Source organism: Eulemur rufifrons, chromosome 8 (assembly GCF_041146395.1).
Source record: "Eulemur rufifrons isolate Redbay chromosome 8, OSU_ERuf_1, whole genome shotgun sequence".
In the NCBI taxonomy this organism is placed as follows: domain Eukaryota; kingdom Metazoa; phylum Chordata; class Mammalia; order Primates; family Lemuridae; genus Eulemur; species Eulemur rufifrons.
In genome coordinates this window covers 22,870,498-22,889,150 of record NC_090990.1, presented here as the reverse complement: position 1 = coordinate 22,889,150, position 18,653 = coordinate 22,870,498, and the positions used below count along the sequence as shown (strand labels likewise).

At 40.6% G+C, this 18,653-nt stretch overlaps 1 protein-coding gene and 1 non-coding gene across 10 annotated transcripts in view; both read left to right on the top strand.

Annotated features, from left to right (window-relative positions):
* PHC2 (polyhomeotic homolog 2) overlaps nt 1–18,653 on the top strand; it is a 103,134-nt gene that overhangs the window by 24,112 nt on the left and 60,369 nt on the right. For 2 of the 9 annotated variants that reach the window (XM_069479737.1, XM_069479733.1), the window contains exon 1: nt 14,115–14,218. The exons of the other annotated variants lie outside the window; for them this stretch is intronic. The gene's annotated coding sequence lies outside the window, so the exon portion shown is untranslated. Of the gene's footprint in view, nt 1–14,114; nt 14,219–18,653 lie in introns of those variants that run through there. 9 annotated transcript variants of the gene reach the window in all.
* LOC138390941 (U1 spliceosomal RNA) lies at nt 3,519–3,674 on the top strand. Its single transcript, XR_011234609.1, has one exon. It is a non-coding gene; the product is annotated as a U1 spliceosomal RNA (small nuclear RNA).

The window sequence follows — 18,653 nt, the reverse complement described above, 5'->3', positions numbered from 1 at the left end:
CCGAAATAACTTTCGTCATTTTCAACCCTTTCCTAGGAAGAAAAGAAAGTGAGTTCTTTCATTCCAAGGAAGGAAAAACAAAAGGCTATTTGTTTTTATCAAGTAAGATGCCAAGGATGACTGGTAGTGTCACTCACTGAGAAGGAATGGTAGAACTGTTTTGGAAGGAAATCATGAGTTTCGTTTTTAACAGGTTAACGTTTAGTTGCTTTGAAGTAGCCAAGTAGAGATATTGACAAGATAATGGGATACATCCACCTGGAGCTCAGATGGGAGATCTGAGCTGGAGATCTAAATCTTTGCTGTATGGATGGTAATTGAAGCCATGGACATGGATGTGAATGTCTAGAGAGAGAGAATAGAGTATGAAAAAATGAGGTTCCTGGAACCTTAGGGAACACCAATATTGAATGGGTGGGTGAGGGGAGACAAGCCTTTCAAGGAGACTGAGAAAGAGTGGCCAGGAGAATATGGTTTCATGAAAGCCAAGGTAAGACACTGTTTCAGGGAGAAGAATGAAGAATGGTCAGCCATGTTGAATGCTGCTGGCAGGTCAAGGAAAATGAGAATCAAAAATGTTTATTAGCTTTAGTGACATTGAAGTCTTTGACTTCAGTGAAAGTACTTTTAGCAGAGTGGAGATAGAATCTGAGTCAGTCTTAGCTTAGCATCAGTGGTACCTTTGCTTAGGGTAGACACGATATGTCTTTTCAGTTGTTACCATGACATGTATAATTACTCAGAAGAATGTATAATGTATACGTAGTATTTGAAGAATAAAGTGAACAACATTTACCCAAAACCCAAGTTAGGAAGTAGAACTTTAGAAGACACCTGTGTGCCCCTTTCTGGTTGCATCTACCTTCTTCCTCTGCCCAGAAGCACCACTCTAACTATTGTAATAAGTATCTCCTTGCTTTTCTTTTATAGTTTTATCACATATGAATGATTCCCTAAACAATATACTGTTATTTTTACAATATACCTTTTTTGTTTTAACTGGTTTTGAACTCTGTATAAATGGAATCATACTGTATTCATTCTGAGTCTTGCTTTTTTTGCTCAACATTATCTTTTTGAGATTTGAATTGTGTTGATGCATGAGATTGTATATCATTCATTTTCACTGTTATAGCATTCTGTTGAATTAACATACCACAATTTATTTTTACTTTCTGCTTTTAATGGACATTTGGGTCATTTTTAGTTTTTTGCTTTAAAAAAACAGTACCACCATGAACATCACTAACACTACCATGAACATGTGCACAAGTTTTTCTGGGATAGGTGCATAGATAAGAATAGAATTGCCATGTCATACTGTATGGGTGTGTTCAACCTTACTGTGAAATACCAACCTGTTTTCTAGTGATTGTATCAGTTTACACTCCTGCCCACTCTGTATGAATGTTACCATTGCTCCATATCCTTTCCAGTCTAAGATATTGTCAGTCTCTAAAATTGTTGCCAATTTCATGGGTATGAACTTTTATCCCATTGTGGTTTTAATTTACATTTTCCTGATTATTAATAAAGTGAACTTTTAAAATGTTTATTGGCCATGTAATATTTCCCAAAAGAAAAGACCCAATTCAAATATAATGCCCATTTTTCTGTGTATCTTTTACTTACTGATTCATAAGTATTTAAAAAATATTTTTGATGCAAATCCTTTTTTAATTATGTGTGCTACAAATATTTTTTCTCAGTATAAAGCTTGTGATGATGCCTTTTGTTGAACATGAATTTTTAATTTTAATGTAGTTAAATTTATCAATCATTTATAATTTAAAATATCCTTTCCTACTCTGAAGTCATTATGATTTTCTCCTACATTTTCTTCTAAAAGTCTTATATTTTTGTCTATTCCACTTAAATATTTAATCCACTTTAAGTTTGGAGTTTTCTGTGAGGTGAGAGATCAACTTTATTTTTCTATGTGAATGCCTGGTTTTCCCATGCTATTTAATGAAATGTCCATTCCTTTCCAAATCTGATAAACCCATCTTTCATATTAAAAAGTTCATAAATGTACAGGTCTATTTTGAGAATCTCTATTTGGTTGTATTGCTGGTAAATGTTTAGCAACTAGCTCATCCCACTTCTATCCCGTACACAAAAAGCTCTGATTTGTTGTATTTCCTGATTTCCAGGTACAAATACTCTCACCATGACCCATGTGAGCCTTCTAATGTGATACCATTTAATGCAGAGTTGGAAAGAGATGTTAACAGTTGGAGTCAAAAACAGGGTCTATTGGCCAGGCGTGGTCACTCCTGTAGTCCCAGCTACTCGGGAGGCTGAGGCAGGAGGATCGCTTGAGCCCAGGAGTTTGAGGTTGCTGTGAGCTGCTGATGCCACGGCACTCTAGTCCAGGCAACAGAGCAAGACTCTGTCTCGAAAAAAAAAAATAAAAAAACAACAACAGGGTCTATTGCAGTGCTAATAACAAACTTTCTTAATTAGTTGAACTTGATATCTGATAGGGAATTCTCCTCACTTTGTTCTCTTCATGAATGATTTGCCTATTCTTGGTCTTTTGCATTTCCATATAAATTTTAGAATCAGCTTATTAAGTTCTTTAAAAGATTTTGGGGGAAATTTATATTGAAATTACACTTAATCTACAGATAGATTTGAGAAGAAGTAATATCTTTATAATTTTTAGTTTTCCAAATCATAAACATCTCTCCATTTATGTAGGTCTTTTAAAATATCTTTTACTAAATTTTTATAATTTTCTCTAAAAGTGTCTTGTACATCTTTTGTTAGTTATATTCCTAGTTACTTTATTCTTTCATTGCTATGATAAACAATGTAGCTTTTTTTTTTTTTTTTTTTTTGAGACAGAGTCTCACTCTGTTGCCCAGTCTAGAGTGAGTGCCGTGGCGTCAGCCTAGCTCACAGCAACCTCAAACTCCTGAGCTCAAGCAATCCTCCTGTCTCAGCCTCCCGAGTAGCTGGGACTACAGGCATGCACCACCATGCCCGGCTAATTTTTTCTATATATATTTTTTTTTAGCTGTCTATATAATTTCTTTCTATTTTTAGTAGAGGTGGGGTCTCGCTCTTGCTCAGGCTGGTCTCGAACTCCTGAGCTCGAACGATCCGCCCACCTCGGCCTCCCAGAGTGCTAGGATTACAGGCGTGAGCCACCGCGCCCGGCCAACAATGTAGCTTTTAAAGTTTAATTTTAACTCCTTATTGCTAGTGTATAGAAATATATTTGGTTTCTACATGAAATTTGTAAAACTCTTATTTCTAATCATTTAATTATAGATTCAATCAGATTTTCTATATATACAATTATGTAATCTGCAAATAATGAAATTTTGTTTCTTCTCTGTACTTTTACTTTACATATTTGAATTATTTTTTTTCCCCTACTGTGGTGGGTAGGATTTCCATTACAGTATTAATAAAGTGGTGATAGCAGGCACCCAGTTAGGTTTTACCATAAAGTATGGCATCTCATCACATATTTGAAAAGAATACTGAGGTTTAAATTGGGAGGCATAATACTTGCCTGGCAGGGGAGATGCCATGATCACGAGAGTGGTTTTCCCAGGGCGAGGCTCATCCATTGCACTCTGGGTGTGCTGACCCCTGCAATTTTCCCCAATGTGGGAAACGCAACTATATAATTTGTGGTAGTGGGGGACTGCGTTCATTAATTATTTAAAAATAAAATAAAATAAAATAAATTGGGAGGCCGAGACTAGAAAAGCTACAGGTGCTTTGGGAGAAGAGAGGGTTTCTTTGGTTAAGGACGATGAAAGCCTTGACATCCAGACTGAATAGACTTTGCCCAAATAAGAAAGGCATGGGCAGGAATGGACTTGGCATATCGGTAACAGAATAAAAAGGCTAAGTAATTATAGTTCATTTTGATGAAATCGGCAAATCCTATCCACTCAACCTTCAAAATACATCTAGAATCAGACCACTTCTTGCTACCTTAATCACAGCGCCTAGTTCAAACCACCGTGTTTCTGTCCTAGATGGTTGGAAAAGCCTCCTAACAGGTGTCTGCCTCAGCCCTTCCCCTCTACAGTCTGTTCTCCATGTGCAGAGTGATACTTAAAAATGGAAGTGAGATGATGACACCCCTTTATTCCCAACCCTCTAACAGCTTTCTGTCTCACATGGAGGACAGCAAAGTCCCTGAAATGGCCCGCAGGGCCCTACCGCAGGGTTTCCTCAACCCTGACACTGTTAACATTTGAGGCCAGATAATTCCTTGTTATGTGGGGTGGTCCTGGGCATTGTAAGATGTTTAGCAGCATTCCAAGCCTCCACCTACTGGTTACAGAGGCACCCCACCCCTGGTTATAACAACCAAAAATATCTCCAGACAGTGCCAAATGTCCCTTGGGAGGTGAAGCTGCCCTCAGCTGAGAACCACTGCCCCACATGATGCAGCCTGCACTATCCCCACTCAACCCCTCTGACCCCAGCTCAGCCACACTGGGGTCTTTACTGTTTTTAAACACATGAACGTGCTCCTACCCCAGGGCCTTTGCGGCTGTTCCCTTTGCCAGGCACACTCTTCCCCCAGATAGCTGCATGGCTCACTTCATCCTTTCTTTCAGGCTTCTGCTCAAATGTCCCTTACTGGAGAGTCATTCAGTTACTACCCTATGTAATAGCACTTCCTCTACCACCCCAGCATCCCATCCCCTTGGCCTTGCTTTACTTTTCTCCAAAGCATTTAACACACCTGGTATTTACTTTTTGTCTCCCCCAACTAGAATATAAACACCGCAAGGAAGGGACTTTTTTCACTGCTGTGTCCCTAGTGTCCACAACAGTGTCTGGCACATGGCTGATGCTCAATACTTTGTTGAATGAATGAACAGGGATACTGGCTAGGTGAGCCAATTGGAGGGCAGTGACTATCATACTAAATTGCATGAACCTTTCTTTTTTTTTTTTTTTCCACCCCAGCCCCTGAACCTTTCTTAAAGGTAAGCTATTAAGGTCTCTAAGGGAGCGGACTGTAAAATCAGTATTACAGAAAGATTAAACTCATGGAACTGGAAATGATGAGTTAGAAGAGAAGTGACACGAGAAAGAGGGAAAACCTATGAGAAGGCTTTTGCATTTACTCAGCCACGTTGTGATGAGGGCCTAGGGTAAGGTGGTGACAATCAGAATGCAAAAGATTAGAGAGATGATAGACTGTGCGAGTAGCTACCATATGCACGAAGAGCCTTGACATGACTTATGTTTCATTCAAACAGATACACATTCCACATCCTGCAGGTGGGCCTAGACTTCAGTGACTTTGTGCTCACATTGCTCTTACAGCCTCTGCATGTGTTCTTCTTATGTTTTCTGCAGTTTTGTTCTGTCCTCCACATAGCCATTGGAACAGTCTTCCTCAAAAACATGTGATCATATCAATCACTTACTTTTGTAAACAAATCCATGATGGTTCTGTGTTGCACTTTAAATCCAGAACTAGATTTAGCCTTTGAGATTCAATACCAGTTTTCTTATAACACTCCCCTCATTCTTTCAGTTCCTATTCCCTCGCTATACTAAGGAAATGATGTAGTTTAGCAAACCCACTCTAAAATTTACATTCACCATGGCCCTTTTGTTACAATAGCAGAGTCCATTTGTCTTTCTGTGGCAAACGTATCTTGTTCTTACCCTGTAAACTTATATCTTGCTCTTGCTCTGTAAACCTATCCTGTCCTTCCTCAATAAATTTTGTTTCATGCTTGCAAAAAGAGAAAAAAATTTACATTCACCACCACCCAAAGAAAATGGATATAACTTTTATATTACAAAAGCATTTCTATTTGGGCTGAAGTCTTTTAATTTTCAGGCAATTGCTTTAATGCTTTTATTTATTTATTATTTTTAAAATGTAGTAAAGAATGATATGATGATCCATTGGTATATCTCCCTTTTACTAACGCCAAGAGCAGTCAGCTGAAGTACATTATTCTAATCTACATCATTTCAGTTAATAATATATCTTAGAGATCTTTCCATAGCAACATGTGCCATTCTTATTATTCTTTTCAACTGATTCAAAGGATTCCATTATGTGTGGATGTGTGTAAGTGGATGTGGATGTGTGTGTGTCATAGTGGTTAAAAGCATGAACTCTGGAACCAGACTATCTCGGAATCCTGCTCTTCCACCTACCATGGACTTTAGACCAGTTTCTTAACCTCTGTGAGCCTCATGTTCCTCATTTATAAAATGGGCAAAATAGCAATGTCTGTGTCATTGAATTTGTGTGAATATTAAATGAGATACATTCATGAGCCTGTCTGCCATGTAGTAAGTGCTCAATAAATTTTAACTGCCACTATTTTCATTCTTACTATAGCTGGCATTATTCCTACTGCTATACTACTGATGAATGCTTGGTTTGTTTCCAGGTTTTTGTTATGACAAACAATACTATAGTGAACATACTTGTACATGTATCTTAAAATGCTTTTGGTGATGTATATCCTGGAATGTAAATTCCTATAACAGAGTTGTTGGGCCAAAAGGGATGTGCCTAAAAATGTTACCTGTTGTAATATTGCTCTCCAAAAAGGATATTCCAAATTACATTCCCACCAGCAGTATAAGAAGTATATTACCCACCTTACATCATCCTTGGGTGTTATCAAATTTCTAAATGTTTGTCAATCTTATAGTCATCATTTTGACTTGAATCTCTTTAAATATAAGTGAGGCTAAATATCTTTTTATGGGTTTATAACTTATAATTTTTTAAGGATAATAATGAACTGTTTGCTCATATGTTTTGCCTATTTTTCTGCTAAGGTATATATTTTTCTTACTGATTTCTAAGAGTTCCCAGTGCTTTATAAATAAAAATGTTGATGCATCAATTTTCAGAAATGTAGTTACTGTAGAAATTAGAGATAATTGTGAATTATTAAATAGTTACATTCATTTGATATTATTCTTGAAATATTTTAAAGCTTCCTCCCCTGCCACATATCCTGAGCATTCCCACCTAAAGTTTCTTGGGGTCAAGGACCATGACTTCCATTCCCTTATTCCCTCCTGGCCCCTGTTCTTCCAGCTTCCTTGCCAAATTCAATGACTGATGGAAGGGTCTTGCTATAGAAATTTCACAAGAGTGGATTGAGTCATAGTCCTTAGACATAAACCACCTATTGGGTTATGTGAAGGCCTGGAAAATGAGAAAAGTAGTCCAGTGGCTAAATGGGCTCTTTACATATCTCCAAAGTCAAGCATGCTTAAGTCTATTGCAGCAAATAAAAAGATTGGCCTGTTCATATGGCATCTGCCAGGAAAACTTGCACCCAATGACTGTGACCTTCTTGGTATCCATTCATCTGTCATTGTATGGCTCCTTGGAACTTTCTCTAAGTAGGGACAGTAACAATGATAATGTGACTATAGCGTGGCCCTTGTGAGCTCAGTGCCTAAAGTAATGATAATTACAACACCTTTTTTGGAGTGTACTCATCTGTAAGTTTTACACACATCTCCTTTATTCCTTGTAGTGTTCCCTCAAGGGTTGTTATTTCCACTTTACAGACAAGGAAATAGCACCTTGTCATAGTCACACTGGTAGTACAGGACAGAGGCGGATCTTCTCCAGGCCTGGATTACCCCATGGCCACACACTGCCTTGTTCCACTGTTCACCTTATACATCTGTGGTAGAATGTTTTACATCTCATTGTGAATGGATTTACATTTCATTGTCCTTACAGTATTGTAAAAATACTGGGAGGCAGACACTGTGTCTTTTCACCTACCCTCCAAGCTGTTCTCGGTGAGGCTGTTGAGGTAAACTGGACTTGCCCCAGGAATACAGAATGGTCAATATCTGGGTCAGAGCTGACTTTAGCCAGCTATGCTCTCTGTTGGGAGGTGATCCTAGGAGTCTGGTGCCTCCCATCTGTGTGTGCTTTCTTGCTCTGAAAAATACCAAATAGTCCCTGGATCCATTGAAATATGGATTTGGGAAACCAAGAGCCTCCAGCCCCTGGTGCAGCAGTTGTCTGGACACCATGGGCTAATGAGAGCAGAGCTATACCACCAGCTTTTTTTTTTTTTTTTAGACAGAGTCTCGCTCTGTTGCTTTGGGTAGAGGTAGTCATCATAGCTCCCTGCAACCTCCAACTCCTGGGCTCAAGCAATCCTCCTGCCTCAGCCTCCCGAGTAGCTGGGACTACAGGCATGTGCCACTACACCCACCTAATTTTTCAACTTTTAGTAGAGATGGTGGTCTCACTCTTGCTCAGGCTGGCCTCGAACTCCTGAGCTCAAGTAATCCTCCCCCCTCAGCCTCCCAGAGTGCCAGAATTACAGGTGTGAGCCACCGTGCCTGGCCACCACCAGCTTCTGAATGACAGGTTGGTTGTTCAGATAGAGAGTGAGCATCCTTTCCCGAGGGTTTTCATCTTTCATTTATGTTTTGTTCTAAAATATTGTGGTGTTCAAGCTCAGATACTTTTAAAAATATAGATGATTTGAAAAATAAAGGAAAGGGCAAATGAGAAAATAAAAATCAGCAGTACCCTTGTCAGATAATGCAGCCATTATTAACATTTTGGTATATATCCTCCCAGCTAAGCTATACTTAAGTGACATGTACTTAACAAAATGGGATTATATTTGCATATTATGTTTGTAACAAGCTTAGTGCCCTTCCATTTTTACTGGTTATTCCAAATCTAGTGAAATCCCATTAGAGGAAAGTCCTCTCTTTCCTCTTGCTGTGATTTAGTGGGGTGGAGGTGGGATTTAAACCAGAATTGTACTTACTTAGTATCATTTAAAATTTTGCAGGGCTCTTCACATCCTAATGAGGAAGCTCATGGTACCGAGGCAAGATGAGTTTATATCTGCACTCCAGCCTCAGAACCTTTCCACAGTGCTTCTGAGTCTCAGGTTTCAGGAGGAGAGAGAAGCAAAAAGCAGTGCTGTCATAAGCAGAGCTAGATGATCTAATGGCAGGGCCAGATGGGGTCTTGGTTTTAGTTGCAATCTGTTTGAGGCATTCTTATTATTATGGACTAATTAATTTTTGAATATGTTTTACATGCACAGAGAAGAAAAATCTAAAAGATACAAAAGGGTATGAAGTGAAAAAGCATGCCTCCCTCCTACCCTGTCTCCCAGCCACTGAGTTGCCCTCTCTGGGGGCATCACCGCCCCCATCACATTGGAGCATCACATGTATCTCCTTATTTGAAGCATTCTGAGTTCAAAGGGTAGGTGTTCGCAGAGGTCATCAGGAGTGTTTTCCTCCATCATATCAGTATCGTCTGCTGAGGTCATCCAAGTAACCAGGCCTCATAACCCCCAATAATATTCCAAAGGGAACTGAATCTCCTCCTTTCGATGGTGAATGTATCCCGAGACAGGGTCAAAACCAACACCTCTGTGACTTCCCCAAAGAAAGGGAGCAGAGCTGCCGGGCCTCTGGAGGGGCAGCCCCAGGAGGGCCACAGCTGAATCTGGATCAGTCTCAGAGTCAGGAGACGGAAGCCTCATCTGTGCTCTGCCATGGACAGACTGTAGGCAAGTTACCCAGCCCTTCTGAGCCTTGGTTGGTTTTTGACTAAGTAATCTCCAAAGTCCCTTCCTTTTTCTAACAGGGTAAGATTTTAATTAAGAGGATGGCTCAAAACAGTGCTTCTTAAACTTTCATGTGCCCTTGCATCACCAAGGGGATCTTGTTACAATGCAGATGCAGATTCTGCAGGTCTGGGGTGGGCTCCAAGATTCTGCATTTTCAACATTCTCCCAAGGACTCAATATACGGCCCTCAATTGCCGGCCTAAGCTGGCCTGACTGCTGACCTGTAACCTGTTCCAGGGACTAAGCACCCGGGAGTTTGGAGTAGTATTTACTTCAAAGCTAAGCAGCCCCCTCTGGAGAACCCTGGCATTCAGTTTCCTAAGATTCTCATTTGGCCTCTGGATGCCTGGTGGTGGTACAGCTGGACACTAACATTCAGTGAGCTCTACTGTATTCCAGCCCCTGTGCTAAATGCTCCAAGTATATTCTCCCTCTCTTAATCCTCACAGCTACCCAATGATGTAAGTGATTATTCCCATTTTACAGATGATGAAACTAAGGCTTAGAGAGGTGAACGTGCTTAAGATTACACAGCTGGTAAGAGGCAGAACAGGCTTTCCCACAGATCCTCTGATTCCAGATTCCTCGTCTTAACCAAAGGGCAGTATGATATTCTCTGTTCCAGCCTTGGAAGCTAACACCACAGGGATTGCTATATCACAGGGCCTCTTCTTGTGTCTATGTGGGAGGGGACAGTGCTGGCTGCCAGCTCAGAGTGTCTCTTCCAAGAAAACACATCTCAGCTTGAAAATCCTCTGCCTCAAATTTTCTTGATAACTTGTAAGGGGTTCTGATAGCAGCTACTTCAATTATGGGGTCGGAAAGCTCCCTCTGTGAGCCTTCTCCCTCCCTCAACAAGAGGGTTCCTAGGCTGTGAACAGCACTTAGATTGAGTCAGAGGAAGGCCATGGGCCTTAACAGGCCACATCCATTTTCATTTACCTTCTGAAAGAAGATTAAGGAGAAAATTCAATTTTGCCTAATGCCTCCCCCAAATGGCTAATTTATATGCTAATTAGCAAGATAGGGATCGATGAAACTGGTAATCAATATGATATCCAAGGCGCCAGTAATGAAATTCATTTTGAGATGCACTGGCAGTGGAAATGAAGCAATTATGCAGAATAAATGGGGCAGCTCAGGGAATAGGGCCCCAGATTGCACTTGACTGCATTATTTCCCCTTTACCCCTCCCCTCACCCTTCCCCTCCCCATTAAAATAAACTGTCCATTCAGATCCTTCGAGACACCACACACCAGCTTCTGCCTCTCCATATACCTGATCCCACGTTAGCCCTGTGGCTTTGTGGTCTGCCTTGGGGACACAGGGCTAGAGACAATACCAGAGTCCGAGAAGACTAGAGGTACAAGCCCTGAGGAGAAGCAGGGGTGAAATAGGAACCCTTAAGCATATGCTGAGTGGAGAATAAGTACCTTACTCTCACACCTGCTGAGGCTGGCTTAAGCTTTTCTAATTCAAAAGCATAATATGGTTACCATATTGCCCAGATTTTCCAGAACTGTCCTGATTTCAAATATTTTGTCCCATTAAGCCATCTGTCAAATGATGTGTCTATGTCCTATATAAGTCCAGTGTGAAGTAGGCCATAGTGTCATAGTGTCTCTATAATTTTTAGCCTAACTCTAGGAACTCTTGTTTCAATCTAGATATTTAGTACAGCATTTCAGATTTTTTTTTCTTTTGAGAGAGGTGTAATTGCAATTATCCCTGGAGATTTAGGGGCACAGTATTATTCATCTCACACCTTTCAACGAAGATAATTAAAATTTGTCTTTTATCCCAACATGTGCTCATTGGAATCACCTGGGGAGTTTCCCCCAAATTTTCTTATGAAAATGTTTAAACATACCAAAAAGTTGAAAGAATTAAACAGTGAACGTTATATGAACATTACATGTATATTTTCTGGATTCTATAATTAGCATTTTGTCTTACTTGCCTTTGCACATATCTATCCAACTGTCAATCCCTCTATCCATTCATCAGTCTATCTTTTTATAATGCATTTCAAAGTAAGTTCTAACTATCATTATACTTCACCCCTAAACACTTCAGCCTGCATATCATAGAGTTCAATATTTGTTTATATTTTTTCTTTTAAGGTAAAATTTATATACAACAAGATGCACAAATTTGAAGAACTCCACTCTGCAAGTTTTGACAGATGCATACACTGATGTAGTACAAATTTCTATTAATATAACCCCAGAAATTCCCTCTGCCCTCTTCCCAGCCACTCCCCACCTCTATATCCCACTTTCAGAGGCAACCACTGCTCTAATTTTTTTCCACCATAAATTAAGTATTCCTATTCTTAGAATGCCATATAAAAGGAACTATGTGGTATTTACTCTTGTATAAGCCTTCTTTCATTTGGCATAGTATTTTTTAAATTCATCCATGTTGCACATATCAATAGTTTATTCCTTTTATTGATGAGTAGTCATTGTATGATTATATCACAAGTTTTGGGGGCGACTATGAATAAAGCTGCTATGACATATTTGTATAAGACTTTTTATGGACATGTGTTTTCATTTTGCTTGAGTAAATTCCTAGGGATAGAATTTCTGGGTTATAGGGCAGGTGAATGTTTAGTTTTATAAGAAATTGCCAGCCCATTTTCCCAAGTGGTTGTGCTATTACTGAGAAGCTTTTTAAAATACATTGTCTTTCTGCACCACCTTCCAAGAAATCTTTAATTAATTAATTGGTCAGGGGGGCAGGGGCAGGCATCAATACTTCTGACATGCTTACCTGGTGGTTCTAATGTACAGATGGAGGTGAAAGTCACTAAATGTTTAACATTTAACTTCAGATGAAAGACCTTTGGGTGCCTATGATAAATACAAAAAGTTGCTCTTTTTTTTTAACGTTGAAAAGTGGCTTTCTGTTGTCATTTCCTTTTTTCCTTTCCTTTTTTTTTTTTTTTTAACTGCTATAAAGACTTCGAGGTGTTTTGGATTATTTGGACATCACAGTGTATGCTTTAGAGTCAAAGGACCCGCTTTTTAATCCCAGCTTTGCCACTTTGTATAACTTTGAGCAAGTTACCCATCAGTTTCCTCTTCTGCAAAACAGGGTTTCTACTATGTATTCCAAAATTATGAGGATAAAAGTGCCTGAATCAAAGAATTTTCTGAAATTTACTGTAAGACCAGGGTAGGAATAGAGTTATCCAAAGCCCCCATTCCCTGCCACCACAGATGAGTAGGATTCCTTAACTCTGCCTTTCTGAACAAAGGCAGATTGACAGTTCTTTTCTTTGGTTCCATAATGTGGCTCTGGATGGTGAGGCTGTGAATGTCAGAGGTTGGAGAGCTGGCACCACCTTCCTGTAATGATTGGAGTCTAATTACCTCTAGTCTTGCAAATATGTAAAAACTACAAATCATTGAGCTGGGAATTTTGAATTGGTTTTCCATTCCTGATGGTGACTTGGGCTGATATAGCTATTCACTGTCCCCATGTACCAACAACACACCTTTGTAAAACTGCTGGTTAGAGTTGGTATTAAGAGAACACTTAAGAGCTATCCAGCAGCTGAGGTCATAGTTTATTCTTGCCTTCATTGGCCCTGGATTACTGAGCATTGAGTCAACAACAACAATAACAAAACTGCTGAATCCGATCCCTACTATCTGAAGCCTGCCCCTGTCCCCACAGGAGACAGGTTTGGAGCCTGTCTTCTGAGTCTACTTCATATGGTACTGGTCATCTCACTGAACTGGTCCTTGAGCCTTACAGAAAGTTAGTGTGTATGCGCCTGACAAAACTTTACATCAAATGCTCAGTACTTGTTGGAAGAGAAAAAGAAAAAATCTCTTTAAGAGGTTTTATAAGTGATGTGGCTTCTGTCATTCAGCCATTTAAATGAGGATTTGCCAGTTAGCACCAGGTAGAATGCAGTTGCACATAACGGGTTTCCCCGGAGATTTAGGCCAACATGGGCAAAGGTGAGGCTCATAAATCAGGTTAGAAGTGCCAGGCTTTGGCTCCTTTATGAACATGAGGGCTGAGGAGGGCTTTCCTTCCTGTCCTCCACAGGCAACTACTGAGTATGCCACATTCTTGGCCTTCCCGGGAAGTAGGGTTTTCAGGGTATTGGAGGTTGCTGTGGACGCCAGTCATCAGTACAAAGATCCAGGGCGAAAGATGACTGCTTTACCCATGAGCAAGTTTTTGGCCTCCCTGAGTGTCTGTCTGCAGAACCCCAGCGCTTTTATAAGGGTGTACAGGACAGAGGCAGCAAGAAGAGAGATCAAATGGCCTGCTATCGGCTTCAGTAGTCCCCTTTCGGGTTGGTTTTATTCTGTAATGTGTCCCCTGAGAAGACAGACTAAGCAGCCTGGGTTACCCTGCAATTTCTCCAAACTATTTGCATGAAATACTGCAGGCAAAAAGCCCAGCCCCTGATTGGTTGTTGCTAGGTAACAACATAATCATCAGGAAATTAGGCTGTCCTTTTTTTTCCCCCAACACAGAGTATGTGTGTGATTGCAGTGTTGTGCAGGAAGAGAGAGGGAGTGGAACAAAGAGAGATAAATGGGATGGTCTTGAAGGCGGGGACACCACAGCTACAAACCTGCATCCCACGGTAGGACAATCTGTTTTGGGTTGGGCTCTTTACTCAGTCAAGCCAGTATGGGTACATTTTCCTTTTTTATAAGAATGACAAAGCTAGGAGGGCCCTGCAGATAGCAGGAACAGAAGAAACTTTGACATCTGAAGTGATTTTTAGAAACAGGAGGCAGTGTTTAATGTATGGGAATGACTGTGAGTAAGGGTGTATAAATGAATGTATCTGGAGACTGTGTGTAGGCAGATAAGAACCATTAGCATGGCTGTGGAGCGCCTGTAAGGAATAGAACGTGAGAATGCATATGTAAATGAGGCGTGGGACAGAAAAAACAAGCATGCTTTAAATTGTGAAAGGAAGCCCCATAGACTGAAGTTTAGAACTGTGTCTGTTATAACTCTGCCCATGTTTAGGCATGTGGTCCTAGTCTTACTCAGCCAGGCAATCCTCAACCTACCCTCTGCCTGCTTAGATTAGGCAGGTGATGAAGAGGCAGCAATATGAAGAGAGCATCTGTGTGTGCATGTGTGTGTGTGCATGTATGTGTGTATGCACATGTGTGTGCATGCAACCCAAGCATCTAGTTCATCTTCAAGATTGTGTCTTAGGATAACGGCATGTAGAGCCCTGGCAAGTACACAGCCTCACCTGGACACTTCCACTGAGTAATGAATATCCATGAAGACCCCGAGCACTTTCCTTTCCCTTCATGCTAGCCCCAGGTGGCTTCCCACCTCTAACCTCCCTTTTCTTGCCCTCCTTTTGAGTTCCCTAGCAGTGACCCTGCCCTTACACTAGACCCTCAGTTGCCATACTGCATACTTCATTGGCTTGCTACAACCCCAGGCAAGCTAATTGCCTTTTGCCATTCATTGTCTGCCAGATTAATGACTCCTCGTGTGTCTGGTTGCCCATAGCCTCCTCTGAAATTCCTCTGTGTACTCTCTCTGGTTTGTCTTTCCCTTCTTCCCCTCTCCACAGCTCACCCTCCCTGAGCTCCACATCTGAGTTTTTAGAAGCCATTTAATTTAAATGCTAAAATAGAAGCACTGCTATTTTTGCCTGATCAAAGGAGATAGTCCCAGGCATAATGCAGAGGGGACCATTTTGTAGGAGTGGTAAAAATATGCAAAATGTCCGGAGCAAGACCCCAATAACCAAGACTCAGAAGAGAAGATCCTCCTAACCATACAGCCCCCCACAGTGACTTGCTGTCTCCAGTGGGTGAGCCTCAAAAGACTCGGAGCTCCTGCCCTGGAGGAAAAAAGCCATCGCTAATTCACAGTGGCTCGAAGCTCCTTTCTGAGTACATGTACTACATGGAATGAACTTGGTGCTCTGCAAACCTTCAGGCCCTCAAGTGCAGATCTTCTTCTTCTATCTCCAGCAGTGACTTTCATTACCTTTTATTTCTCAATTCTTCATCACTGCTTTCTCAGACATTAAAATAGAGAACAATTTCTGTTCCACCTCTGCTTCCCTAGTGTTCACCAAAATAGTCATTTTCAAAGTGTGGTCCTGTAGCATCAGATATCTGAGGTGGGGCTCAGCAATCTATTTTAACAAACCCTCCAGGTGGTTTTGATGTATGCTAAAGTCTGAGAACTACCGTGGGCCTGAAAACTTGCATTTCTAATAAGCCCAAAGGTGATATATTGACCACCCTTTGAAAATCTCTGCTCAAAGAATAGAAAACAGAGGTAATGTATAATAGGAGTGGTCTCCTTCCACCTAGAATGTCCCCAATCAAACCCATCTTTAAAGACCTACCCCAAATGAAACTTTTGCTGGTTCAAGTGAAAGTTACCATTTTATACCTTATTACATTTCAGGGGTGGGCAAACTGGGGCCTGGAGGCCAAATTCAGCCTGTCACCCATTTCTGTAAAGCTCTCAAGCTAAGAATAATATTTACATCTTTAAATGTTGTGTTTTTTTTTTTTTTTTTGGTGTGTTGGAGGGGTGAGGAATCAAAGAAGAATATGCAACAGAGACCATATGTGGTCTCCAAAGCCTAACCTATATACTATCTGGCCCTTTACAGAAAAAATTTGCTGCCTCCTATTATATTTACATATATACTTTTCTTATTTCTCCTCTTAAACTGTTAACTTCTTAAGAACAGAGTCAATATCTGAGTCATTTGTGTATTCCATTCAGCACCAAGCACAGAGTAATTGTTTAATAAATACAGGAAGGGTGGATGGTAGTGGTCAGTGAGTGGTTGGGTGGCTGACAAGTGTGGGAATCCAAAAAAAATGATGAGCTTTTCTACTTGGCCACTTTGTGGCTGCCTCATGCATGAAATAAGAACAGTGGTTTTCTCCACCTTCAGTAGATGATAAGCATCAGGAAGTTCATACTAACGGAATTCACTTTTTTCATTAATAACTAGAATAAAAACCAGTTAGGAACTGCCCTGCAGCTTGAAAAACAAGATTAGCATCTAAAATGTTCGCAAATTGAAGAGTGAAATATAAGAAAAAGCTTAGAATTTCAGGTGGATTTCTGGTGTCCAGTAGAAGGTTTTCATGGAATTATGTTCTACCAGTGTTCAAAGCAGCCCTAGAGGCAATGCTGCATGCATTACACCTGCCACGCGGTTGCCCGGCCTCTGCATCAACACCTCCACCACCAGGAGCTCTGTTCTCAGGAAGCAGCGCCATTCCACTCTTTAGCAGCTCCAGTTGTTAGGAAGTACTTTTTCTATTGAATTAAAGTCTATCTCCTTATAATTTCCACCCTTAGTCCTAGTTCTGCCTTCTTTAGTTGTCAAAATTAGCTACCCAAGTTTTATAAATATGAGAAAAGAAGTAGGATAGAGTTTAGAGTTATACTTGGCTGGAAAAGTGTGGAGGGTTGAGGGAGATCTACCCATTTAGACAGGTTTCCCCTATAAATAAATAATAGAGAATGGGTTGGAAATACAAGACACTAAAAGCCAATGGGTATGCTAAGAGAGGAAAAGCAAACTTAAGAGTGTAAAATGGAATAGAACATTCCAAATAAGATAAGAAGCAAAAGGCTGGTGGTCACAGGAGATCATAGGCTGACCACAGACATGTAGTATGTCTCTGCTAGAAAGGAACGTTAATAGGAATGAAAGGCTATTATTTGGGATAAATGAGGGTGGGAGGCCCCGGAGCTGGGTCTGGGATTCTGGAATAGCTTTGTGATTCCAGAGCTATGAAACAGCTGCTAGGACAAGTTGCTAGGACAGAAGCAGCGCAGGAGGAAGCCTTTGTAGGAAGGGCTGGGCCCTCTAAGTGGCGGGCTGGGCCTTCAGGATGGAAGAAGGGAGTGGAGAAAGGAAGCTATAAGTTCAAGTTATATGGCCCGTTCACAATGTGATGTAGGCTCAATATTAATCCAAACACCTTTAGAACTGATCGGTCAATTGTTGCATGCAGAGTAGACCCTAGAAGAATGTACATTAATGTTCACTTTGGTTTTCGAAAGCACTTTCACTGCACAGAGCTTGGAGTTGTGGGGGGATTTATCTAGTAACAGCAGTTGCTAACTGCTAGTCTCTCACTTCCCCCTTTCTTCCCAACACACATATGTACGTAAGTGCACATATATGAACACCCTCCTCTCACAGACACACACCCAGTGGCTTATGCCTACCCTCATTGTCACTTCTTACAGTTTCACTTGTAGATGAGGTTTTTTTCTTTCTCTTTATTCTTTTCCTAAGAAGAAAATCCCTAGAATTTGAGAATGCGGCTTTTCAGAGTCTGGTAGAAAACTTACGTCCAAGCCAGGACTAAGAGTATGCTCAATACTTACAAAGGATTCAAAGCCCAAATGTTTTGAGAGTTTTCCCTTTTCCACATTCAAAGTACATGAGCTCTAGATTCAGACTTTTCTGGTTTACACCACTTAATAGTTTTATGATCTTGGAAAAGTACTTTACCTCTTAGAACCTGTTTCCTCGTCTATAGTTACTGCTCTAAAGCAATGCTAGAAAGATTAAGCAGGCAAAGGGAGGTTGATCGTTGCGGAGTGCCTATTCTGTGCTGCATGTGGTACTTAAGTGTTTTGCTTTGCATTTTCTTATTTACTTTTCCCAATAACTCTTAATAAGCAATATGATTACCACTGTTTTGCAGATAACGACACTTAGGCCTGGGGACGTTAAGTAATATGTCCAAGGTCTCCCAGCAGGGGCAGAGGCAGGAATCAAAACAGCTTTCTCTGACTACATAGCTCTTCCTCTTTCTCATAAATCATGCTGGTTCCCTGAGACTGTGCCCAGCACATATTGGGCATTCAGAAAGGTCAACTTCCTCTACCCCCTCTCTCCAAAGCACTGGGGAGCAGTTGTTTTTGTTCTGTATTACTTTTCAACTAAATGATTGCAAATGATTTTGTAAACACTGCTAACAGGACCAGTCTTATGTGTAGATAATATATATGAAAATACTTATGAACAGGAAAGGCCTACAAATGTT